Source organism: Pelodiscus sinensis, chromosome 11 (genome assembly GCF_049634645.1).
Source record: "Pelodiscus sinensis isolate JC-2024 chromosome 11, ASM4963464v1, whole genome shotgun sequence".
NCBI lineage: Eukaryota > Metazoa > Chordata > Testudines > Trionychidae > Pelodiscus > Pelodiscus sinensis.
This window is the reverse complement of record NC_134721.1, coordinates 4,594,013-4,620,772: the sequence shown is the minus strand read 5'-3', so window position 1 is coordinate 4,620,772 and position 26,760 is coordinate 4,594,013. Positions and strand designations below refer to the sequence as shown.

The 26,760-nt window shown below is 45.2% G+C and overlaps 1 long non-coding RNA gene across 1 annotated transcript in view; it reads right to left on the bottom strand.

The window, feature by feature from the left end:
- LOC102460386 (uncharacterized) overlaps window positions 1–26,551 on the bottom strand; it is a 44,580-nt gene extending 18,029 nt beyond the window's left edge. Inside the window, exon 1 of the long non-coding RNA XR_012906588.1 lies at window positions 25,770–26,551. This is a non-coding gene — a long non-coding RNA (uncharacterized LOC102460386). The remainder of the gene's footprint in view (window positions 1–25,769) is intronic.
- Between the last annotated feature and the right edge of the window lie 209 nt (window positions 26,552–26,760).

The window sequence follows — 26,760 nt, the reverse complement described above, 5'->3', positions numbered from 1 at the left end:
TGCGCAAGTATTCTTGCGCAAGAGAGCTTATCCCTGAACGGGAGCATCAAAGTATTTGCGCAAGAAGCACTGAATTCTTACATTAGAACGTCAGTGCTCTTGCACAAATTCAAGAGGCCAGTGTAGACAGCTGGCAAGTTTTTGCACAAAAGAGGCCGCTTTTGTGCAAAATCTTGCCAGTCTAGACGCACCCTCTGTGCCTGATCTCAGAAACATCAGGCATGCAGTTCTATGAATAAATATACAATTCAGGTACTGGTGGCCAATCAGGTATAGCTCTGAGCATTTTGTGTATTTGTCCCTAGCTACTTGAACTGTCACCGAGGAGCACCAATACACACAAAGGCTATGTCTACACTACAAGGTTTGAGCGCAAAAACCAGCAGAGCATCCACACCTCAAGCGTGTTTTTGCGCAAGAAAATCTACAGAACAGAGGGCTTTTGCCAGTAGAGTTATTCCTCTCTCCACGAGGAATAACTCCTTTTTTCTCTACAGCTCTTGCGCAAAAAGGCAGGTGTGGATGCTCTGGAGGAGGTTTTGCACAAGAAACCCCTATCGGAAAAAGCACAGGAGCTTTGATGGCCATTCTGTCAATAGCAATCAGAGTTGTCTTGTGCAAGAGTGTCTATGCAGTGTGGATGCTCTCTTGAGCAAAAACACATTACTTTTGTGATGCGTTTTGAGGTCTGGACGTGCTTTTGCGCAAGAACTCTTCCGCAAAAGGCTTCTTGTGCAAAACCCTGCAGTGTAAATGAAGCCAAAGTGAGCACTTGGCGTTCTGGAAATCAGACTCTCACAAGTGTGTTGTTTTCACACCCTGAGGCATTTTTCCATAAAGAAGGAGGAGACGGAGCTTTCAGATGGAGTGCTCTTTATTTTATATCTGGAGAACAGCAAAACAAAAGAGAAATATCTCCTCAGGAGAACACGGTGAGCGAGCACACAAGTATCTCTCAGTTACAAGGTACTTCTGAACGTAAAAAAGCAGCTGCCTCACCGGCCAGAAGGGAGGCACTTCTTCCCATTTTAATTGAGAAATGACACCAAAAACCCCAACTAATGACAGATAGAAGCTACAGAAACACCACACTGGGCAGCTAGCTTTCCATGAGTGCTGCTTCTCACTTTCAATAAGCTAGTAGCAGAGAATGGTTTCCAGCAGGGTTTTCGCGCTCACCTGCATCTGTAGTTTGCAATATCTACCTCACCCCAGACAAATGGTCATTGCCACGAGGACAGCTCCTGACTAATATTGCAAGAACCTGGTTTAACCTGAGACAGCCAGTCCACTTCTGATATCTTCTCTTTTGCTGCCACCAGAGACTGAATTGCCATCATCTCACCAAGCTTTAGGAGCAGCTTTCATCTTTTAAATGTTAACTCACATGAACAAAAGGGTTGGGTGGGGACCCTCCTCCAACTGAAGTCAGACAAGCATAGGGCAGGCCAGGCCAGGCGCGCTGACAAAGGAGGCACAGTGGGAAGTTGTCCCAGGATCCGGAGATTCAAAAAGGCGCAGGGCTCCTGGCTGTCACTGTTACTCCTGCAACTACAGCGGCAGCCAGAGTCTGCATCCGTTAAATTAAGGATGTTAGATATCGGGTAATGGAATAGTCGTGTAACCTAGTGAAATCTTTGTGGTTACATGACTCTTTTATAGTTCCTGGGGGTGGCAGCAACTAGTGCACTCCTGGCCCCACTTCTGGAGAGCCCCCTGTGACCCCATGCTGCTGCTTCTGTATCAGAGGCAGCAAAATGGGGTGGCAGGCAGGAGCCAGTCCATTAGGGGAGCCAGTTTAAAAACCAGCTTCTCACACAGACCAGTTGCCTGCCACCCTATGCTGCTGCCTCTGATACAGAGGCAGCAGCATGAGGTGGCAGCAGCCCTATTTGTAACAGTCTGAGCTCCCCATGGACAGAGGCTGCTGCAGGGAAGCAGGGAAGGAGGCGGGGAAGGCTGCCACGAAGCAGCCTCTATCCGCAGTGGCCTGCACTGTCCACAAACAGAGCCTGGTTCAGCAGCAGCCTCTGCCTGCAGTGGGCCCATCTCCCCAAGGACAGAAGCTGCTGATCCTATCACCACTGCTGGAACCTGAGGCATACACATTATGAGCCTGAAATACAGAGTGCCTCAATACACCTGCACTATATTCATTAATGTGGCCCATTGTGAATATGGGGTACTAGCAAATTTACCTGTCACTGCTCAGGTCGTTAAGGAGGGGCTCAGCACAGAGGGCTGCAAATGTGGGGTGAGCACGAGTCAGAGCAGAGGCTTGGGCCCTGCAGCTGGTCTGGGAGGGATGGGTGAGGGTCCGCAGAATAGCTCTGGCCTCCAGCTGGCCTCTGGTCTGGAACTGAGCCTCTGGGGGCTGGCCCCGACATCCACCTGACCCACCCTGGAGCCTGTGGGGAAACTGAGGCCAGGCTCCAGGGCTTCCCCCAGACTCTAGAGCCCCCATCCCTCCATAGCCTGCAGGCTGTCTGCAGAGGGGGATGAGGCTCTGGGAGCTATCCCCGACCTCCAGCAGGCCTCCTGCAGCCTGCAGACTCTCGGGGGGCGGGGCTCTAGGGGCTGGCCCAAGCATCCAGCGCCGCCCCTCCCCTTCCCTCCCCCATGACCTGCAGGCCTACAGCCTATCTGGGACTAGGACATGGTTCCCAGCTCAGCCTCTTCTGGGGGCGGGGGTGTCTCCTGGGAGGGAGCTGGGGATGCCGGGGGCAGAGGAAATTCCCCTACCACTATTTGGCATGGCCACTTACCCACTCCATTGGCCAGCAGCATGCAGAGCCCTGTCCTCAATGGGCCAGTGTCTTACTGGTGCAGCTGCCCCCAGTGGTCACTCTGCAGTATAGTATCCCCTGTGGTCACTGCCCTCAATGGTCACTGTGAATATCACTTCCCTCCTCTCTACCCCTCTCCCAGAGTTGTAACTAGCTAATTTGTCACTTGAGGCAAGACCGTCCTCGGCACGGGGGGGGGGGGGGTGGGAAGGGTGCTGACGTGGTGCAAGGCACGAGCAACGACAGCGTAGTAGCTGTCTTTCCTGCGCACCCTCAGCTATGCGCCCGAGGCAAGTGCCTCATTCGCCGCGCCCTTGTTACGGCCCTGCGGGCCTCTCCCTTTCCATGTTCTGGAAAACAGTCCCATTCCTGGCACTTCCTGTGTTCTTGCCACGACCAAATCCTGACCTTGCTTTAAGTTAGGGTAAGAGGAAGCTGCATAGCAAATTTGGTGGCCCTTAGCTCTTACCGTTTAGGAGGCATTCTTGGACAAACAGACTCACAGACATACAGACACACTCTAAAAGAGAGAGCCAGCTCGATAAAGGCAACATAATGGAATCTGTTCTACTGTTCAGCCACTAGGTGGTGCAATATGTAAAATATCTTAATGAAACCAACAACTAGTCTGGTAGCACTTTATAGACTAACAAAACATATAGATGCTATCATGAGCTTTTGTGGGCACAGCCCACTTCTTCAGATGACTGGAGTTCATGACGTTAATTAAATCAATCAGCCATGCCAGGAAGAGCATTAAAGCATCCTATGATGAACACATCTGGTGTGTAACTTGTTCTGTGACCAGGCCATATCTGTTATAGAAATACCTGCCAGGCAACAGTGTGGTGCTTTTCTGAATGATGCTCAGTGTAATTAGGGCAACTCTGCGTGATACGATAGTTATGTTGCCTCTGTCTGCTATTCCTAACAAACCAGATTCGGGTGACTCTGTCCAAGTTTGTATCAAACAAGAGGCTCAGAACCAGTATCGTATTAAGAAAGTACAATAGCATAAACATATTGCTGACCAGGGAACAAAACACTCCACACTGATATAACACACTTTGCTAACTGATGGAAAGGAAAGGAAGAAAAGACAAAGAAAGGGGCCTTTTTTACAGACACTGCCAAGTTCTTATTCTACTTCATCCAGGAAGGATCACTTACCACCAAATGAAATCCCAGACCCTTAGATTGTTTGTGTCTCCCTGGAAATGCCTGTTATTTTACATATCCTAAGATACTATGCTTAGCTTGGAATACAAGGACATAAGAGTCTGAAAGTGGCACAATCCTATGATGTCTTCCGAAAGTCACAAAACTCAGACAATTTGTTTTCAGTTAGAAAGACAAATTCCTCCAACAAAGCTGTAAAACTTTTTTCTTTCATCTTCCTAATAGTGGGAGTGATTAGAAAGATGAATAAATGTTCAAGGAGCTTTGAAGGGCTAGTTTCTACACTTGTGCTAGTATGAGCCCAGCAATGAGTCAAGTGATTTGTTAAGAGGGGCTGGGGAGGGTGTTTCACATTAAGGCGAATCAGTATTCAAAGTCGTTGTCTGAAAATGCAGAAGTCACATTGGTTACCACTTAACAGATTAAATTGTACGTGCCGTCTATTTTTGAGGTGCCCTAATTTTTCCTGGTTATCTCTGAATCTCCTATTTCAATAGCTGGAGTATTCAGAATATTCTTATTTCAGGAATGGATCAGTAACTTCAATCAGTCAGGTTTCGGCTCTGTAGAATTAAATTTCACTATTAATAATATCAATGTACATATTTAAGAATTCATATTGCACAAAATTATAGGGTTTAAGTTTTTTAAGTTTATCAATGAACATTTTCATAATTGTGGAAAATTATGGGCAGACAACTCTTTAATGACTGACTGTAGACCAGGGTGGGCCACTTCAAAAATATGTGTGCATTCAATGCAAGGAGCTCCTAGCCCTCCCAGACTGCATATGGGATAAGGAAGGAGCTAAGGGAGACAGAGAAGTACATAGATGAGACTTTCTGAGACACAGCACAATGATCCCACCTCCGGTCAGACATCCTTTTGCTGCTGAGGAGGGCAAAAATCTCAGGAAAGGAGAGCATCAAATGGAGCAGTGGACTCTCCTTCTAGATGATGTTGTGGTATATTCTCTCCCTGAGGATACCCCTCTGTGGAAGGAAACTCCAGTTATTAGGAAGAGACAGGTGCTAATAATGCAGGATTTGATCATTAGAAACAGACACAGAGCCGGCATGATTATTTGCAAGACCTAGTTCGAATGGGGTGTTGTGGCCTGGGCCACCGGTGGTAGCATGCCAGGCCTGGGGCTCTGGTTCTGCCTCCATGGGGCTGCGGAGGCTGCTTCCCAAGTGGCACAAAGAGCTCACAGGTCAGCAGGAAGGGGGGCTGGGCTGCCCGGGGTGCCCTCACCACCAGCATCCGCGGCAACCTCCTCCTCCTCTCCTGCAGGCTAGGGACCCCACCAGGCAGAGGGGCTGCTGCTGCCATGCTCAGTCTGCAGCTTCGGGATGCACCGCAGGTAGAACGTGCCACCCAAGTAGGCAGAGCCAATAACAAAGTGCGGGGCCATGCGCAGGGGAATCGAGAGCACACTGGCCCTTCATAGACAGTTTGCAATGACTAGGAGAACATCATGGTGATTTGCTTGCCTGGTGCAAAGGTTGCAGATCCTTTGAGGCATCTAGATAGACTTATGTGTAGTGCTGGGGAGAAGCCAGTGGTCATGATACACGTAGATGCCAATGACATAGGGCAGGACAGGAGACAGGTCCTGGAGGATATGGATAGGCATTACAGAAACTTGGTGGAATGAGGATAATCAATGGGACACAGGAATACCAGATCTTATTGGAAGGGCAACACAGGCCATGCTGGTAGGGGAGTGGCACTTTATGTGAAACAAATTGTAGAATCAAATGAAGTAACCATCTTAAATGAACCAAACTACAGAATCTCTATGACAAGTAATTCTGTGCTCTAATAATAAGAATATAGCAGTAGGGATATATTACCAACCAAGGATGGTGATCATGATTGTGAAATGCTCAGGGAGATTAGAGAGGCTATTAAAATAAAACACTCAAGCTCAGCTATCTCCATATCCCCCACAGGACGGAAGGCAGAGATAAATGACTGTTTCTTGGAGCAGCTGGTTCTGGAACCCATAGGAGCAGAGGAATTTCTCAATGTAGTCCTAAGTGGAACACAGGGTCTGGTCTATGAGGTGATTATAGCTGGACTGCTTGGAAATAATGACCATAATATAATTAAATTTAATATCCCTGTGGTGGGAAAGCACCACAGCAACCTAATGGTGTGGCATATAATTTCAGAAAAGGGAACTACAGGAAAATGAGGTTAGTTAAACAGAAACTAAAAGGCACAGCAAGCTGCATGGAAACTTTTCCAAGAGGCTCAATTTACATGTATACCACAAATTGAAAAACACAGTAAGGCTACGTCTACACTGGCCCCAAATTCCGGAAAAGGGATGCAAAGCAGGTAAGTCAGAATAGGGAAATCCGCGGGGGATTTAAATATCCCCCGCGGATTTAAATAAACATGTCCGCCGCTTTTTTTCCGGCTTGGGGAAAAGTAGGAATAAGAGATCCTCCGGAAAAGGGCTTTATTCCGGAGGATCGCGCCAGTCTAGATGCTTTTTTCCGGCTTTTCCCCAAGCCGGAAAAAATGCGGCGGACATGTTTATTAAATCCGCGGGGGATATTTAAATCCCCCGCGGATTTCCCTATTCTGACTTACCTGCTTTGCATCCCTTTTCCGGAATTTGGGGCCAGTGTAGACGTAGCCTAAGAGAACCCGGTGGTGATTTAAAGGGCCAACAGTTTAGGCCCATCAGTAGTGGCAGCAGTGGCCAGGAATCCCAGATTATCTTCTCAAATACAGAGATCAGGTTGGTATGGCACAGTCTACCTTTTGTAAAACTACGTTGTATTTTAGACCAGTTACCATTTACCTCTATTACCTTCACTATTTTCTTTTTCCAAATGTGTTCTAAGACTTTGCATACAGTTGAGGTTAAACTCAGAGGCCTGTAATTTCCTGGATCACTTTTTTTCCCATTTCTTAAGAACAGATAATATATCAGTATTCTGATCATAAGATATGACCCCAGAGTTTAGAGAGTCCTCAAGAATCCTTGCTATTGGGCTTGCAATTTCATGTGCCAGTTCCTTTAACATTCTTGGATGGAGATGTTCCCTGATTTAGATCCATTAAGATATTTGAGTTTGACTTCCACCTCAGATGTGGTAATTTTCACTTGTATATCCTTATTTTCATTAGCCACCCTGCTATTACATAATGGAGCAGTGGACTTTTAAAACTTAGAACACAAATTTTCAACATCAGATATCAAAATAAAAAGTCAGTATCCTTAAATCAACAAATCATACCTGTTTTACTATTCATTTGTGAGTCTAACTAAGAAGTCTAAATCACTGAGTTTTGACTCTGAATTCTAAAAAAGCATTTTGCTTACTTGCCTATCCACAAATGTTCATCATCATCGATGGAAATATATAATTGTCAGTTTCCGTATGTGTGATGAAATCAGCGTTAACCGATATTTACCAACAAAAATCTAATCCTTGCAAGCTTAGATATGTTTCATCATGTCTTGAACTCCAAACCTGTTCTAACTGCATGCCATAGAAATTGATTAAAATGTATGGCTTGAAGCAGACAATTGTGTCAACTGTAGTTTTAGGATTTGTGGGAAAGGTTCACTTTACTGCAGGTTTGAGAATCCCTTCCTCAGAGTTCATTGGCATTGCTAGGTGCTGTTAAGAGCCAGAGCAAATACTTCTCTGGGACTCCATTCACACATAGTGTGTTTTAGATTACATGTAAAAGGATTCAAGGGAGGAAACTAGAAAAAAAGGGAGTGGACTAGAATGAAAGGAACCAGCATATGGAAAAATGGGGAAAATAGTCAACTAAAGGAAAAACAACACAAGCACAGTAAAGCGGAAGAGGTTTTACAAGTTGGCAGGCTTTGGGATCGGGAAAAAAGCCAAGAATTATATGTTGCCAGAATGAAAAAGATAATCTGTCAAAGGATCAACACTCAGCACTTGAAGGAAGCATTGTAAGCAAGCTGGGGTGGGACGGAGTGAGGGGGAGCAGGGGAAGAGTTGATGAGGAAATAACAAAAAGATGTTGAAACATAAAAGCCATTTTTGCATGACCCTGAAAATAAGTAAGCAAGCATTGAGCCTACTCAGAAATGTGACCAGAATAAAAGCAATTTGGACATGCAGAGGTTATTCCCAATTTTACTAGAGTGAGTGAGCTGGTATCCAGACAATACACAGGGTCTTCAGGTAGTTCTAACCTCGCTCCAGACATTACTCAGATGAGCAAGAGCAAGAAGAGCTATGAAAGCTTTTTACTGCACCCAATGTTTCTACTGCATCCTTCTGGCTAATGTTCTCTCAGATAATACAGTGTTGGGTGCATTTGGAATACCTTGCTCATAATGGCAAAAAGGCAGACAGACGACCCCAAGATAGAAAGGCCAATTAAAACACTACAAAGTGAAAATAAAAGTGCATATTTGAAATGACCAACTACTTCAAAATCAATGGGAAAAAAATTACAAGGAACAACTGGAGGTGGAAATTAATGAGGCAAGAACTAAGGCCAGGTCTACTCCAGGGGATAAGTTCAAATTAAAATATGCAACTCCAACTACATTAATTGGGTAGCTTAATTCAAATTATGGCACTGTCCCCACTATGCAGAGGTAAACATCTAATTTAAAGGTTAAACTCACCCTCAGACCAAGCAAAATCACATTACAGTAACAGAATTATTTACAATTTTCAAAACCTCTAAACTATGCAAAGACTGTAAACAGCGTTTCATAATGCAGAATCACAAATCACAGAAGCTACTGCAGTCATGCAGATGAAAACTCGGGTGTGATCAAAAAACTGGCAAAGGCCCAAAGTCCCACAATGATGTAAATCAATTTTTTGCAGGTATATATTGCTTTTTTTTGTTGTCGCTGTTATAACTGCAAGAGGTGTATAATAAATAGAAATGACTTGTTAGAAAAATGTCAAAATTTGAGGCCCCTTTGTCTCCCAAGGCCCGGGCCAAATGGTCCTCCTGGCATCCCTCTTATAGGGCGTGATCCAGCCTACTTAATTCGCTTCATTAACACACGACTTACAATTGATAGGTAACTGTTTTGCTGTTATATATACACCTTGGATTCTGTATTTTCTTCATCTGATGAAGTGGGTTTTACACACAAAAGCTCATGATCTAATATATTTGTTAGTTTCTAAGGGCACGTCTACACTTCAGGCCGAAGTAGAATTAAGATACGCAACTTCAGCTACATTAATTTCATAGCTGAAGCTGCAATAGCTTAATTCAGCTTTTGGTTTAATTCGGCTATACAGCAGGAAGTCAAAAGAAGAACACTCTTCCTTTGACTTGCCTTACTCCTCATGAATTGAAGGTTACAGAAGTCAGAGTAAGAAGCTTGTTATTTCAAAATTATTTCAAAATAATGGGCTTGCTCTGTAGATGCACACTCTGTTATTTCGAAATTACGCAGCTGTACAGACATGCCCTAAGGTACCACAGGACTGCTCATGGTTTTTAAAGCACCTGTAAAATTAGGGTTCATGGTATACAGGCCAAAGGTTAGTAATTGCATTCTTACAAGAGACTGCAGCATTTCCATTAAAAGCCATTAATTGGAGCTCATCACTGAATCTCTCTGAGTTGTTCTCCCTCTAGATACTCTCCTCTCCAGGAAGAATTCCTGTTCTTTCCAAAATTTCCCATTTGTACGTTTATCCTGTTGTACTGTATGCCATACACATTTGGTGGGATACAGGCTTACTGCCTAGCCACCTTGGGTTCCCTTCATCTACAGAACATCTGCAGCTTGTCAGCAAAGGGATATCACACATTTAATATGGATAAGACTGTTCAAAAATGAAAATTTAAATGTGCCAGGACAGTTTGTCAAGACTTAGAGATAGGCGCTTAAACCTAGTGGCCAGAGAAGGGGTGGTGAGGGCTGGTGGTCAGAAGCACAGCCAGGGAGCCAGAGCCAGAAGAGAACAGGATCCAAGCCAGAGGTCAGATCAGAATGAGGGATCAAGCAAGCATCCGGATCCTGTGCAGCAGCACATCATGAAGTATCTCACTTGCTCAGGCAACTTCCTATGCCTCCTTCTGGTTTAAATAGCATGGTTGGGCCACTTGGCAGGGCCAGTCATCATCCCCACTCAGGATCCTCTTGGGAGATGCCTCTGGGAGTGGTCAAAAATCTGGTAGTCCCTCACTTCCAATAGTTAGGGGTGAAATATCCAGGGATGGCCAGGCTGTGAGGGCTGCTTGGGAAGCTGTGGGTCCATGTTTGAGTCCTATATGCCCTTACATACAGTCATGACCACAAACAACACTTAGCCATAAACCTCTCATTGTATAGGATAAACTCGGCTACCCCCTGCAGCTTCATTGTATAGGGTTCATCATGTAGAGAAAGCAATCATGATGAGTCAGTGAAGCCAAAGGCACCTGATGACTCAGTTTTCACTTAATGTTTCATTCAGATCAGTGGGCATTATGAAACCATTTTCCAGGCACATACACATTCTGCAGCAGTGAACACAGCTGAAATGTACTAACCTTTAGGGTAAGCCTGATGTACAGCTATTGTAATTCAATGTTCTGAAATCCTACGACACTGCTCTTGTTTTAAAGGATAACATTCTATCAATATTGCTGCATAGTTGTCACCATTTCATCTGAAGACTAGTGCACATGTATGATTTGAGAAGGGATCAGGCCAAATTAGAGTTTATATAACACTTTTCTGCTGGAAGCCTTTCTTATTATATGATGTGAAAAGGGCCTACTCTTTGCAAGGAAAGTAGTGAAACAAATTAAGCCTTCCGAGTCCTTGAGCAGAAAAGGAAGTCTACTTGCAGAGAACTGGGAATATGGCTCAACATTTTCAATTATATCTAAAATCAGAAAACACACAGTAAGAAAAAAATATTCAGAGGGCAAAGGTGATTACATTGCTGCATGAGATCAGAGCAGAGAAAGGCATGCGAGCTTGCAAACCTGAGTCAAGAAGTGGAAAATACCAAAAGAAGGGACAAAGATATTGAAATATTTCACAAATCCCATTCTCAATTTCAGATCAAGGCTTAACTGTAAAACTAATAATTTAGCAACCTGGTGATTCAAGCAACCATTATGCCTCCAACTCATGTAATAATGAAAAATCCAATGCATTTCAAACAGATGGTTTATTTAAAGATCATGTTACACATGGTATAATCAATATCCAAATGACAGCAAGGATGTTACAAGGAAAAATATATATAATTGTACACGTGAAAACCCTCCAGTTTGGACACAGAGAGGGCAAGGGTAATCAGCACTTTCTTAAAGTCTTAGAAATCCAGTGAAAGAGCTGAAGTGCATGTAATTAACAGTCAGAGTCATTGTTGCAAAGCAGATACAGTTAATTATACAGTAAAGGAACATTTTTATGCAACTGATGTGGTAGTAATCAGAATATACAAGAAAAGTCCAGAAGGAACTCTGCACAATAAGAACAATGATTTGGTGAAGCCTACTGTACAAATTATCTAATTAAAAAGATATAATATATAGGCACACAGCTGGGGAGGGCAAGTGTTAATGAAGAGTCATGGATTTTTGCATACTCCTATGGTATTTAAGAAAATAATGAGCCTCCTGCTGCCGATTTTACTCCTCCTGAAACATTTTTATTTACTTCATTCTAGAGGTGTTCGAGAGGTTGCTCTGAGAGTTGCAGTTATAGCAGGGAATCCAGGCCCAAATCCAACATCCATCAAAGTCAATGAAGATAGTGCTACTGACTTTCATGGATGTTGGATTTGTAAGGTATTGGGTGTTGCTGTGCTCAGATTACTAGGTGCCTAAATCACTTTTGAGAGATTTTGGCTCCAAAATCAAATAGTTTTTGCAATAGTGAGTGATGTGACCTTTAAAAATTTGGGCCTAGATTTTTTATTATATAGGAAAAATGTGTGTTCCCACCAAAGGTCAACCCTTCACACTTTGAGTAGATCATTTTCTGGAAGTAAATCTGTACTTTAGGAGGAAGAAAAAGCTAAAATGTTTTCCTCCTGAAATTCAGACTTGCAATCAGCATTTCCTCAAGAGCCTTTTAATACGTGGCTTCATTTAAACAATTCAGAGTGTGGGCCACAAAAATGGAGCCAGAACCTCAGAAGGGGGAGGCTCTGGCACATAACATTTGAAATGTAAAATGATCTTTAAGTTGCATTTCAAAAGGCACCCATGGTTCCAGAAGGACTTGTACAGCCTGTGTTGTGTTGGGCCTGGGCCACCATGTTTACATTCTATGTTTAGCAATGCTACCCAGGCAAAGGTATGTGCATCTGAACTACAGTTACCCCTTGGGTAGCATTACACATGCACCTGTAATGACATTTCTTCCTCCCACCTTTTGGAGAAGGTACCCAGAACTCCAACACCAAAAATCTCTTGGCCTCTTTTTTTTTTTAGCCCCTGGTGTTTGAAGGCAGTGAAAAAGTACTGAAGTGTCCTTGAAATAATACTTGACATTAAGCGGACAGTAACAACAAGGATCTTGTATTGATTTTATTGGCATTGATGAACCCCTGGGACTAAGTGAGGACCTACATTGGCTTTTGGCACTGAGGAATCTTTGTCACTGGGTTCTTCACTATTCCATTTTGTAGCTACCTGCAGAACAAATGGCAGCAATTGACAGACCCATATGCCTGGGTTCGTAATAAGTGAAATATCAGCCATGGAATTCTAGCACTGGCATGCTCACTTCTTCAAGCTCATGCTCTCAGTGCCAATGAGATTTCAGTCCCTGCAAAAGACTTGGGTCCTATGCCATTGCCATGGAACCTGTTCTATGTACAGTGGGCCTTGACCTCAGCATTTTCCTTGACTTCGAAGCCCAAGGTAGACTGCTCTGTCCATTCATGGAGACAGAAGGCTGATCTAACCTGGGATCCAGCAACCAGGCTCTTGAGGCTACTGGTGAGGAACATCCTTCATCTCCACAACCTGTCTGTGTGGGCCTGGGCTATGCCCCAAGCTGAACCACCAATATGCTTTTGAAGACCCACAATGAATATTACTTAATTCTTCCCTGATTATCTGATTCCTTGGAGATTGGACTGGCTTTGACTGAAAACTCCGAGGACTCCAAGCCCAAAATAAAATAAAAGGCCAAATAATGTTGACTACCCAAGCCTATCAACAGGGGGGAGAGGGTAAAGGGAGCAATTGCCTCTGGTCTGGTGTTTCAAAGGGGCCTGGAGCTTCTGGATGCTGCTGCTACTGCCCTTTAAATTGCTGTGGGAGCACAATGCTGGGTGCTCTGTACAGCTTTAAGGCCTGGAGGGGGGGCAGCACTAAGGGCTGACTTCCTCTGCCCCATTTCTTCTGCTCAATGCCACACCCAGGGGTGGATGAGAGTGCCGCAGGGCCCAGGGCAGCACAATTACGCACATGCGCCACAGCCATAGCCGACAGGAATCAGCGCATGCGCAGGGCCTATTGAAGCGCAGGGCCCGGGGCAGTCGCCCCGTTTGCACTGCCCTATATCCGCCGCTGGCCATGCCCCTTCTGGGGGTATGGGACTGGGCCCCCACACATCTTGTTCTCGGAACTGAGGTGGCTGTCTGCCCCACTGAGACAACCTAATATCTGATAACTAGTTAAGTACCTGATACACTAGAATTTAAGGAAGTTGTCTACATGCACAGACAGAAGGTCTGTCTTGGCAAAGATGGAATGTGGGTGGCTTGGGGTCACATGGCAATTTTATTACCTCAGCTCTAAACATGGAGGCTACGTCTACACTGGCGCGTTCTCACGCAAAAACTCTTTTGCGGAAGAGTTCTTCCACAAAAGCTCTTCCAGAAGAGAGCGTCTACACTGGCATGTGCTTTTGCGCAAGAGCATCCATGCCAGTGTAGACACTCTTGCGCAAGAAAACTCTGATGGCCATTTTGACCATAGGGCTTTCTTGCTCAAGAAATTCATGTTGCCTGTCTACACTGGCCTCTTCTGGTAGAGCTCTGGCGCAAGAGGGCTTATTCCTGAGCGGGAGCATCAGAGTTCTTCTAAACGTCAGTTTACTTGTGCAAGAACGCGCGACCAGTGTAGACAGGCAGCAACTTTTTGTGCAATAGCGGCCACTTTTGCGCAAGATCGCGCCAGTGTAGACACAGCCGGAGTGTTGCAAGACAGTGTTGTTGGCTTTAAGGGGCACCGGTACCCTGAAGATCTCAAGGCCCAGAATCTAATGTCCCACAAATGGGAATATTCACAGGCAATCTGAAAGGAGAAAGAAGCAGTCTTGATTTAAGAACAATGAACAGGGACAGATGAAAAAGAGGCAAAATCATCTCTATGGTGATTTCAGGCAACCTACCCAGACTTCCACACTTATGGCTTTAATTACCTAAGCATTTTGACAACTGCTGCTTAGTGATAATTTGGCGGTACCAGATCATTTTAGTTAGCATTTAGTAATGACACGGTTTCATTTTACATTGTGAATAAACAAGAGAAAGGAGCTGTAAAACGATGCTTCAATATTGCTCTGAAACACTGTCACCTTGTGGCAATTTGCAGGAGTAGCACTTCCCATCCTAGTACAATCAGAATCACTTCTTGAGATTAGCGATGTGCTAAAAATGGATAAAGTAGGGGTCTCAAACTTAATTTACCTTAGGGACAGTACCACTCCTCATATACTCCTAGCTGGCCAGCAGGCATCTCCCTCTGGCAGAGGTCCAGGGAGGGCAGGAGGTCTCTGCATCCCCCTCCCCTGCTGGCCCACTTGCTACACACATACACATACTCACACACACCCGTTGGTCCCACCTGATACCCTCAGGTGATTTAAAACCCGCCAGGAACCCCCGTTACCACGACTGGCAGTGCAGTGGGACTAGAGCAGCTTCCTGCTACTAGTTCCATGCCACTGCCAGCACGTCTGTGGCTCACAGGAGGAGCAGCCCTTCTCCAGAGCCAGCCCTGGCTGCCGTGAACAGGGGCTGGTGATGGAGCAATTGACCAAGCAATCGCGGCTCGCGCTGATTGCTGCACCTCTGCATTTTAAATGTACAAGAGCCCAGCCGCTCTTACTACACTTAAAATGCATAGCTGTAGTGCAGGTGGCTCTGAAGCCGGCACGAGCCAAGACTGCTCAGTCCTGGCTTGAGTTGGATCCTGGAGCTACTCCCGCTGCGGCTCTGTAGAGCGGCACTTATCGACTAATCATATAGTCGATATAAACTGTATCGACTATTCGATTAGCCAGATAATCACATTTTAACGTCCTTACCTCACCCCCTTGCTAATACCTGCGTCCTTGCGCTGGGATCCCCGGCCCTCGCCCAAGGTAGCTGAAAGCAAAACCCATTGGTCCCACCCTGCTGGCTGCAGAAGCACATCATCTTGGGCAGTTCCCTGGACAGCGTGGGTCATATCACGGTGGAGGAAGCCAGCACGGCTTCCCAGACTGAGCAGCATCCTCTGTGGCCAGGACTACGTGGCTGCTGGGGCCTATATGCCGCTGGGTGCCCTATGTGAGAATGAGTCCCTGCCACAGAGGCCTGATTAAATAGCTTTTTCAAACTATTTCATAGGTTGGGTTGAGGAAATGCTCAGGCTTCAGGTGACCCCTGGACTAGTAGTTTGAGTCTCCTGCGTTAAAAAAAAAGGGTGGTTAGGGCTCTACTCTAGCCAAAGCAATCTACCTATCTCTACTACTGTATATGCGGCTAAAGAGATAGAAGCAGGGCACTGACTAGGCTTGAGAATGTCTTAACCCACTCAATGGACTATCCCTGTGTTTCATCTTATCATCTAAAGCATTTGTGGGTTTTGAGGCTTTCCCCCAAAAGGGAGCCTATGAATTTTGTCTTATAAGACCTGCCAGCTACACGGGTCAAACGTTTTAACTCAGTACACCAAATTCCTCTCTCAGGGTATGTCTACACTACCGAGTTTTGTCAGAAAAATGGCCATTTTTCTGACAAAACTTGAGGAATGTCCACACTGCAATTGCGTTTTTCCGCAAGTAAATTGAAAGAACAGAAGGGTTTTTCCAGCATTGGTAATCCTCATTCTACGAGGACAAAGCCTTTTTGTGAAAGAGCTCTTTTGCAAAAAGGCGTGCGTGGACAGAGAAGAGGGAGTTTTTTCGAAAGAAGAGGAAAGAGGAAAAAGCACTGGTGCCCTGGTGGTCACTCCGCCCATAGCAATCACAGTTTACATGCGAGAGAACGTCCATTCAGTCTGGACACTTTCTTTCGAAAAAGCAGATCGCTTCTTCGGTGCACTTTTGTAGTGTGGACGCTCTCTTTAGGAAGAAGTTTTTTCAGAAGATCTCTTCTGAAAGAAGCCTGTAGTCTAGACGTAGCCTCAGTTACCATCGGTGTGAATACAGAGTCTCTCCAGCTGACTTCAAAGAGCTGAACATGCCACCAATATGGATGTAAGAGTTTAGTTGGTTTAACAGTTAACCAGTAGCAGTAAAACTCTGCATAGGCCGACAGCTGCAGCTCTGCACTTAACCGTGTAACCAATATAATTCTGATTGGTTAAACGACTGATATTTGTATTCATTTTTTACATTCCTAGCCACCAGATCTGCATGAAGAAAAGTTACTGGACTCAGCCTTTAACATGTGCAGCTCACCTACACAGGGGTAACCCTTTAAAAAAAACTCCCTTACATCATCAATGGGTGGGGGGAGGGAGTAATAAACTGCTGAGCTAAGGTGTTCATGCACAAGTGACTGTCTCACAGTTCTGGCCCACTGCACTCTCAGGAAACTGGAGTTAGGTTGCAATGGCTTTCACTGGCTTCCAAAATGTCAAAAAGCTGGTCAGTGGAGCAGGCGTCTCAAGGTAGGTAGAGCGGTGACAGCAGAAGAAACATGAGCCTGTAGCCTAGGGAATATAGTAAAGCAACAAAAGCAGGGGGTCTCAAGGCAGAGAGAAACTCTTGGAAATACCACATACAGCAGCTTTGCATCCAAAGAGGGCAAGGCCTCTAGTGCTGTCAAAATCAGGATAGCAGTGTTGGAAAAATATAGAATCATGGTCTGACCCTCCCTTGACTGAGAAGGGGTTAGTAATGGGTTGCTACAGGAGCCCAAGAGAGAGAGAGAAGCGAGAAAGGGAAGCTAGCAGCAACTACAGCAAGGCTCCCAGCTTGCAGTTTACCACCAAGTATTATTGGCCCATCATTAAAGCCCTGCAAATTTGCAGATATCCACTTTATATCCACAGGAATCCGCATCCATGGATGTGGGTGTGGATATCCATGGCTTATTTCTGCCGAAACAAAATTTTGTATCTGTGCACTGCTCTACCATAGTCTCCGTCAACACAGACAATGTCAGCTCAGCACATTTCACTGCTTGTGAGTGAAGACGGGACAGTGTGTAAAAACCCAGATGCCTTCCTTCCACTGTGGTTGTTCTGGGTCTGAGCATATAAAGGAAGAACTTTTTGATAATTGAACTAACAAGTAAGCTCCAGGAGGACAATGTTATTATCCCACCTGGAAGCCCTGTAAAAAGCTGCCTCACCTTATGGTTTGTCCAGGATGAGTTAAAAAGATGAAAGGAATTTTTCTTAGGAACTATGTTAATGGCCTATGAAAGCACAAATTAGCATCAAAGCATCTGACAGTACATTGCTAAATGCAGTAATTGGAAAATGGGGAAGGGCTGGCTGTTTGAAGGGGAATGAGGCGGGAAGTGCAACATAACTGGCTGTTGCCCTTATAATATGCTAATGTTATACTTCTTGATTTAATAAACAAATGCACCCCCCAGGGGAGTGGAGCCAGCTGGCAGTGTTACCAAACAGTGCCCTATCTAGTGATCCTTCCATCTAAAGGGTAAATTTCATTAATTTGCCTTGTTAGTTGTGATCATAAGACCACACAGATACAAGAACAGACAAAACTGACCTAAAGTAGGATTGCAAAGCAGCAGAGGGCCAGTCAATAGATATCTTCTGCAGCCCCATTGAGATCAGCGGAACTACTCACACTACTCACGTGCTTAAAGCTACAACTGAGTATAAGTGTTTATAGGGTTGATCCTTACAGGAAAAAGACTTGCTGGAGACCAGCTCAGCAGCTGTAGTTGTTGAGGTGCCAGGCTCAGCACACAGTCAGGAAATTATGGGCAGCTCTGCATTGTCCCTTTTTAATGGACCTCAGTTTTACACGAAGGTTGTTAGGAAAATCGGGGAAGTTATAAAACAAGCATCAGCTTTGATCTGATTTTTGGATAATACAAAGATCTGTATATTCAGAAGACAAAATACTTTACCTCTTATTCACCTTTCCCACATTATCTGAGGTTAATAGTGTGAGAGTTTTCTGTTCAAACTATATCTTCTATATTTACCCTAAGAGCACAGCAGAACTGTTTTAAATGGATTAACTAATACAATTGCATAAATACAGCATGGTAAGCCATTTAAATAACTATGCCAGAGCATCTGAATTGCACATCTATTAGCAGCACACCTTTTCTGGGATGGGTAAAAGTAATTTGAATAAAAAGATGCAGCCTAGAAGACCTGATCCTGTTTCCCTGTCTGACCATTTCAGGTTTACTTTTTGATACATTTTTGCAACAAGGAAATTTATTTATACTGAGTCTTCTAAAGAGCTTAATCTAAATTCGAATTTAGAATTATTAGAATGAAACCTTATTTTCTTCTTATAACAATTAATGATGCAAGAATTACCTCCTTGAATTCTAACATGTTTGGCATTAAAGATCAAAGGCAGAAAATTAGATTCCTCTGATCCTAGTTATTGTTTCTAGCAACAACTACGTAAGGGAAGAACAAAGACATACACATTTAGAAAACTGTAGGCTAAATATTTAGAGACATAAATTTAAAAAGAAATTAACTAGGTTTTCACATATAATTGCCAAAACAAAATGCATCACTTTTAACAACAGAAAACCACATTGAAAGAAAAAGAAACTGTCATCTTCTCTTTACACTCATAGCAACATTATCTTATCGTTTGGGCTAAGCCTAATTAAATCTGGTGGGTGCAACTAATGTCTGTCATTTAAGATCATAAAAACAGCTACATTCCTTTATGAAATAATATCAGTGTCCACAATAAAGGCACATGCAAGACCAATCTGAACTATATGGGTGGAGGCCTTCACCAAGTGTCGTTTCAATGAATGTGTGTGGATACTGGCAGAGTTAATTGGCTGGCTAGGATGTATGCATGCGCCTTTTCAAACATATCATACAATTCACAAAATTTTCACTCAGGCTTAGAGAGAAAGACAAGCCTGTGCTCATGTGACAGCAGCTGCACGTGTCCTATGTGCTGGGTGTGGCTCCCTGCTCTGGGTGTTGCAATGTGGCACTGCAATCCCATGTACATAGAGAGCATGCAATGCCACATACTCAACATTTGCCATTTGCCCCTTGGTTATGATGGAGATGTAGCTGGGCTCCAGGTCGCAACACTCAGAATGGGGAGTGGCCTAGGGCTGAGCCACGGAACTAGAGCCACCACCGCCAGATGAGTGTGTGATGGGCTTGCTGTCTAGTCCACTACATCTTTATCTTGCCTGGTTGCAAAACTTTATTCTGGCACTGGAGAACTGAAGCAGAAGGAAGCTACAGACCAAGGCAGCTGACAGACTCCAGAGCCTCAGGGCAAGGAGGCAGGGTGGCTCTGCACTCCTGGAATAGGGATGTTACATATCAATTAGTCGATAGGGCACCTCTGCCTTTGAAGTGTAGCAACAGCCCTAGGGGACTCTCGAGCTGACCCCAAGCTCAGTGTGGCGCTGTCGCTTTGAAGTACCCCCACCTCTTCTCCCCCACTCGCTGCATCTCTCTGATAGAAGCAGCAAGTTGGGGGGAGAGGAGGGAAGCAACTAGTCTTTCACATCCTTATCCTGGAAGGGGCAGGTCCTCAAGTGAAGGGCCAGAGCTGGCAGTAGCCAGCCCTCAGAGCTGCCTGGAGTGAGCCGCACAGCACTCCAGCAGAGATTTAAATGGCCTAAGGCTCCAGCCAGCCCCACTCCTGTTCAAAACATCTGGCAGTTCTTTCTAGGTGCCAGGAGGAGGGGGAGGGGGGCAGGCAAAGACTTCACTCATTCCCCCACCCCCAGGCCAATCAGGGTCTGTTGACGGGGGAGAAAAGGAAGTCTCCTGGCCCCATGCCTTCTGCCTGAGGCCCTGCCCTTTTCGGGGCAGCCTGAGACCACCTCAGAAATTTGTGAAGTGGACCCTCTTCATAAATTATTGCCCAGCCCTGAGCTAGAGAGATGGCTTTTGGGACTGGCTAAGAGAGGATTGGCACCTATTGTTTGTTTCCCCATGAGTTCAGGGAAACAGGACTTTGTACATGCTTTGTAAGTAAAGACTGCACCAAGGTACCTATCTCCCACATCAATTTCTCCTCCTAACTGGCCCCATCCACAAAACCCAGTATTATTGGGTGACCACTCAAAAGGGGTAACAATAGTTAGGAGGGCCTAATTAAAAAGTTTCAAAACCCCTAAGGAAAAGTTAATTCATACAATGCACAATTAAACTGTGGACTGTATTGCCACAGAATACAGGTTATACCTCCCTTAACCGGGACTCTCTGATCCTGCAACATCTGTGGTCCAGGACGACCACAGAGCCCAGATATAGGGAGGTTGGCCACATGTCAGGAGCGGCAGAGGGGGCACAGAGATTCAGCTGGGCACCAGGGGGCAGGGTGCAGAGGGGCAGGCAGCACAGCAGCACGCTCTGGCCCCTGCAACCAGGCAGTAGCGGGGGCTCGGCAGTGGCAGCTGTGGAACTCTGGCCCCAGCAGCAGAGCTCGGGGACTGCAGCAGCAGCCGAGGAGCTTTGGGATGTCAGCAGCAGCCACGGATTCCAGTCCTGGCCACGGAGCTCCAGCAGTGGCGGCCACAGAGCTCCGACAGCGACACAGGCACAGTCTTGGCAGCGGAGCTCCAGCCCTGGCCATGGAGCCACGGCCGGGCAGGCAGCAGCAGGGCTAGGCTGCAGCCCTAGCAGGGGGAAGGAGGTCAGCATAGGCCATGTTGGGAGGGTCTGGCAAATCCCTTCATTTGGGACTGGTCAGGTCCCGGGTGAGCCAGATGAGGGAGGTCCAACCTGTATTGTTGAGGCCAAAAATTTAGCAAGATTTAACCAGGGTTTGAATATTTGTATGGATAACAAGACTATCCAAAGCTTTCCTAATCAATGCAAACAGACAATTTGGAAGTGATATGAACCCTCAAATTTGGGGTGAAAACTAATCTCTAACCAACCAGGATTAGGAATAGACCGAATATGGGGGACAGATTATCCTACATCTGCCTAACACAAGGTTGATTTTTCTAAGGAATCTGATGCGGCCAGTCTTGGAGACAAGATATTAAGCTAGATAAACCCCAGTCTGATCCACCTGGCAATTCCTATGTATCCATTCCTATCCCAATTACTCACAGGGAATTCTTAATTTCAATTCCATAAAACATTGACTTCAATGAAAATAAGTCTGTGTCTGAATGAGAAAAAGAGAGTGTATGTAGGTACATGTGAGTGCAACTCTGCATATAAATGTATGTGCACTGAGAGTCTCTGTCTATTGAGACATCAGCCATATTCATCAGACCACCGCCAGCCAGCCTTTGTTTTCTTAAAGTATACCATCCATAAACAATACACCACAAAATAAAAACAGATTACCCAAAACTATATACGGGGACAAGAATCAAAAGAATAAAACATATGAACTCCAAAACTCTAGTTATTATAGACAACCTAATTAATAGTTTCTGAACAAACACTACGAATAACAGGGAAATGACAAACAGAGCTGCAAAAGACCTTCACAGAGCTCTCAATACAGCATCAAAGCAATCCTAACCATACAGCCAGAACAAGAGGATTAAAAAAACATGAAAAGAAAGAAAGGAGAAGAAAAAACAGTTTGTTATAGGCCATGCGCAGGCAAGGTCTGGCCCACCAAGCTTTTGAATCCGGCCTGTGACATCAGGACCCTCAGGCAGGGAGCAGCCCCAAGCTCAAAGAAGCTGGCTGCTCCATGCGCCTCTCTGCACCATGCGCTGCGGGTGAGGGGGATGGAGAGGCTTTGCGTGCTGCCCTGGCCCCAGCACAATCTCTCAGCTCCAGCTGAGTGGAAACTGCCTCCCCCCAACTCTGGCACGTGCTGCAGAGAGGCACATAGGCAGCCAGCTGCTCTGAGCTAGGGATGTGAAGGACTAGTCGACTAGCTGATAAGCAAATACTTATTGGATACTCAATAGAATAGTCAACTAGTTGCTCCTCCCCCTTTGATGCATCTATCAGAAAGTGGCAGCAAGGGGGGGGGGGGGGAGGAGAGGTTACTTGAAAGCTGCTGCGCCGCTTGAAGCCTGGGGACAGACCTTGAGCTCCATGCGGTGCTGCCGCTTTGAAATGCCACGTTCAGCCCAGACTGCATGCAGCGTTTCAAAGTGGCAGTGCTGTGTGGAAACTGTGATCAGCTGGGGACTCCCTGCTGACCCCGGGCATTGTGCGGTGCTGCCACTTTGAAACGCCACGGGGAGGTCGGCATCAGGCTCCTCACAACATTTCAAAGTAGCAGCGCCGTGTGGACTCCCCTAGGGATGTTGCTACACTTCAAAAGAGGAGGCGCCCTATCGACTAATTGAATAGTCAATGCAAAATGCACGACTTTTCGATTAGTCAGTTACTTGATATTTAACATCCTTACTCTGAACCAGGGGCAGCAGCAGGCAGGGAGCCTTCCTGAGGGTGCCCACCATGTTGCTGGCCAAGTTCCTCCCAGCCATAGCATGCCTCGGGCACCCCACCTTCTCTTGCATGCCAACTCCTTGCCCCAGGTCACCACCTAAACCCTATTCTGCACTATTCTGCCCCCAGGTCATAACTTTCTCCCAGACCCTGTACCCCCTCCTACACCTCTATCCCAGGCCAGATTCTCCTGCACCTATACCCCCTCTCAGATCTTGCACCCCAATCTCCTGCCCCAGGTCACAACCCTCTCCTTCACCCAAACTCCCTCTCAGACCCCACACCCTCTCCTGCACCTCAATCCCAAACTCTGCACCCAACCTCTGTCCCAGACCCCACATCCCCTCCATAGAAAATAATCAAAAATTATTGCCCACCCCTGATACAGGCTGTTATAACCAAATGAGAAAAAAAGGGACCTTTCCACTTAAAACACTGAAACAAATAATTGAAGCCAACATATCTCATACTTACCACACCTCAGCACTACTAAATAGTGCTTCAACAGGAATAATAAAAAATAAAGATCCCATTTAAAAATATTTAACACAAACCAAAGAAGCGCAAATTGGATTGGCAAATCTGCAAAGAATGTAAAGCATATAGAAAAAAAATCTTAGGAATACACAGAAGTAAAATCAGGACAAAATAATTCCTTCCAAGATCTATAGGAAGAAATCCACCCCTAAAACTTACTCAGGAGCACAATTTTTTAAAAGATTCCATGTGAAGATGCAGTTTAAAGCCATCAAGCCATCCTGGAGATCCCTTTCACAACACTAGATCTCAAAAAAACCTTTCAGAAACCCAAATTCAGGAAATCATACAGATCAAATGATATGGATAATAAAAATACAAAGACTTAGATGACACTCAGGTGTCCAACTTGCATTAGCTATCTGTAGGAACAAGGTGCTCGACTTCCATTTTTGCCTTTATAAATTTGCTTCTATCTCAAATTGATATTGAAACACAACATAGAAATCATTTAGGAAGCCTTTTAAGGCTTTTAACCTCCCCAATATCAACACAGCAGATGATCAACAAACATACACAAAAATAAAAAGGGGTGAAATTTTTCTGCTTTATATAACTATATAAATAGCTTTCGATAGAGTCTGGCACCCAGGACTGACTCTTAAATTGACAGTAACTGGAATTAGTGTGAAAACATGACTTTCTATCAGTATATCAACCTATCAAATACAGCAGAAAAATAAACACTTTGCAAACAGATTCAGACAAGAGACGGGAATTACACAGGAATGTAATCTGAGCCTGAACCTTTTCAGCATATATATAAATGATTAATTGACTCTCCTGGAGCAGTCTGCAAATTCAAGACTTCCACTAAGCAGCAGAGAGATAGATTGTCTAGTTTTGCAGATGACCGGGTCATATTATCACTCACACAAGATCATTTGTATGTATAGTGCCACCTGGTGACTCCAGATAATGTTACAGTCTTCAAACGACACCCCCAGAAACTAACTTTATGTGTTACCTTGGAATAAGGTAACAAAGATTGAGATATTTTGCAGATGATACTAAACTGCTCAAGATAGAGTAGTCCAAAGCAGACTATTGAAGAGCTTCAAAAGGATTTCATAAAACTGGGTGACTGGATAACAAAAAGGCAAATGAATTTTAGTGTTGATAAATGCAAAGTAATGGACATTGTAAACATAATCCCAACTACATGTACAAAATGATGGGGACTAAATTAGCTAATACTACTCAAGAGAGAGATGTTGAAGTCATTGTGGATAGTTCTCTGAAAACATGCACTCAATTTGCAGTAGCAGTCAAAAAAGCAAAATGTTAGGAATAATTTAAAAAGGAATAGAGACTAAGACAGAGCATATCTTATTGCCTTTATATAAATCCATGGTTGCCCACATCTTGAATACTGTGTACAGATGTTGTCACTTCATCTCAACAAAAATAATTAGGGGTGTGGAACAGCTGCCATATAAAGAGATTAAAAAGACTGGGACTTTTCAGTTTAAAAAAGAGAAGACTACGGGGGGATATGATATAGGTCTAAAAAATTATGACAGATGTGGAAAAAGTGAACAAGGAAAAGTTATTTATTTGTTCCCATAACACAAGAACTAAGGACTACCAAATGAAATTAATAGGTAGCAGATTTAAAACAAACAAAAGGAAGTATTTGTTCATGTAACACACAGTCAACCTGTGGAACTCCCTGCCAGACGATGCTATGAAGACCAGGACTTGTAACGAGGTTCAAAAAAGAACTAGATAAATTAACGGAGGATAGAGCCATCAATGGTTATTAGCCAGGAATGGTAGCCATAGCTTCTGTTTGTCAGAACCTGGGAATGGGTGATGGGAGAGATCACTCGATGATTACTGTTCTGTTCCGACTTGCGACGTGATCCATTCCTGGGAAAGCGTTGCAAGTTGGGGGTGTCATAATTCGAGCCCTCATTTACGATAGGCGTCATGCGCCATCGTAAATGCGGAAAGAGGATGTAAGTCGAGGGGCATTGGCCCCTTTCACACTTACAAAAATGGTTGTAAGTGCAGGGGGTCAGAACTCGGGCGTTCACATGTCAGGGACCTCCTGTATTCCCTTTGGGTCACCTGGCATTGACCACTGTAGGAGGACAGGATACTTGGCTATATGGACCTCTGGTCTGACTCAGTCTGGCCGTTCATATGTTCTTTTAAAAACAAACATAAAATTTCATTAGACCGAAATTGAACACAGTTAAAATTAAAACTACATAGGTAGTGCTGCCAATCACAAAAGTTCAAAAATAATGTGCCTTGTCTATGTAAATGGTTTCCTAAACAGGGATCTTAGATTGTAAAATCTGTAGGGCAGTATAGTAGGCAGTATAGTAGCTAACACAATGGGCCCCCAATCTCAGCTGATATCAGGAGGGGCTACAGCAATACAAATACCTAAAAACAACAAAAAGTGTTTGTTCCTTTAAATGTCCAAACTAAAATATTAGATAAACTAACATTATAACAAATGCTCAAACTTTTCACCAAAAAATATTAAGAAATGATGAAGCTGGTGGGTCTCACCTATATGAGGGTTTTCAGGAAGGAATTTCCCCCCAGGTCAGACTGGCACAGACTCTGGTGGATTTTGATCTTCCTCTGCAGTATGAGGCATCACTTGCTCGTTTGAAGTAGGATATATGGTGGAGTCTCTATAACTTCTGAAATCTTTACATTAAGATTTGAGGGCTTCCATAACTCAGCCAGAGGTTATGGGCCTATTGCAGGAGTGGGTGGGTGAGTTTCTGTAGCCTGCGATGTCCCAGAGGTCAGATCAAGATAGTCCTTTTCGGGTTTAAAGTGTAAAAGTGTTAGTGTGAAATATTAGAGCTGGTAGAAATGTTTCATATTTAAATCAGAAACTTGAACATGTGTGTGTGGGGGGGTGCATGTGTATGAATTGGTGATGTCTGATTCTACTGAGGCTGTGGTGTGTTTGGGTCTCAGTGGGAGGCGTGTGTCAGTGGGGGAAGTCTATGGAGCAATGTCCCATTTGGAGAAGTCTGTGGGTGCCTGGCGGGAGGAGCGGTGTCAGCATCAGGCTCTGTGGGTGGGTGGGTTGGACCGAGGGGTCGGAGAACACTTCGGGGAGCAGTGCTGGGTTTCTAGGGGAAGGCGGCTGTCAGGGATCTTGGCCCCGGGGATGCCAATGTCAGGGGTCGCGGTGGGGGCCAGGGGTCTCAGGGATAGGGTGGGGCAGGTCTGAGGGGTCGGGGTCTCCAGGGCATGGCAAGGGGGTGTCAGGAGTCGCTAAGGGGCATCGTCAGGGCGGGGCCGGGGTGTCAGTGTTGGGGCCTCACAGCGCGCGTGGGTGGGTGTCTCGGGGGGGTCAGGCAGGTGCCATGGGCTCGGGGGGGGGCAAGGGGCGGAGCCGGGGGGTGTCTGAGACGGGGGGCGGGGCCGGGGGAGGTGTCTAAGAAAGGGGGCGGGGCCGGGCGTGTATCTGAGGAAGGGGGGGGACAGAGGCAGGGCCGGGCGGGAAGGCGGGTGTCTGAGGAAGGCTGAGGGCGGGGCC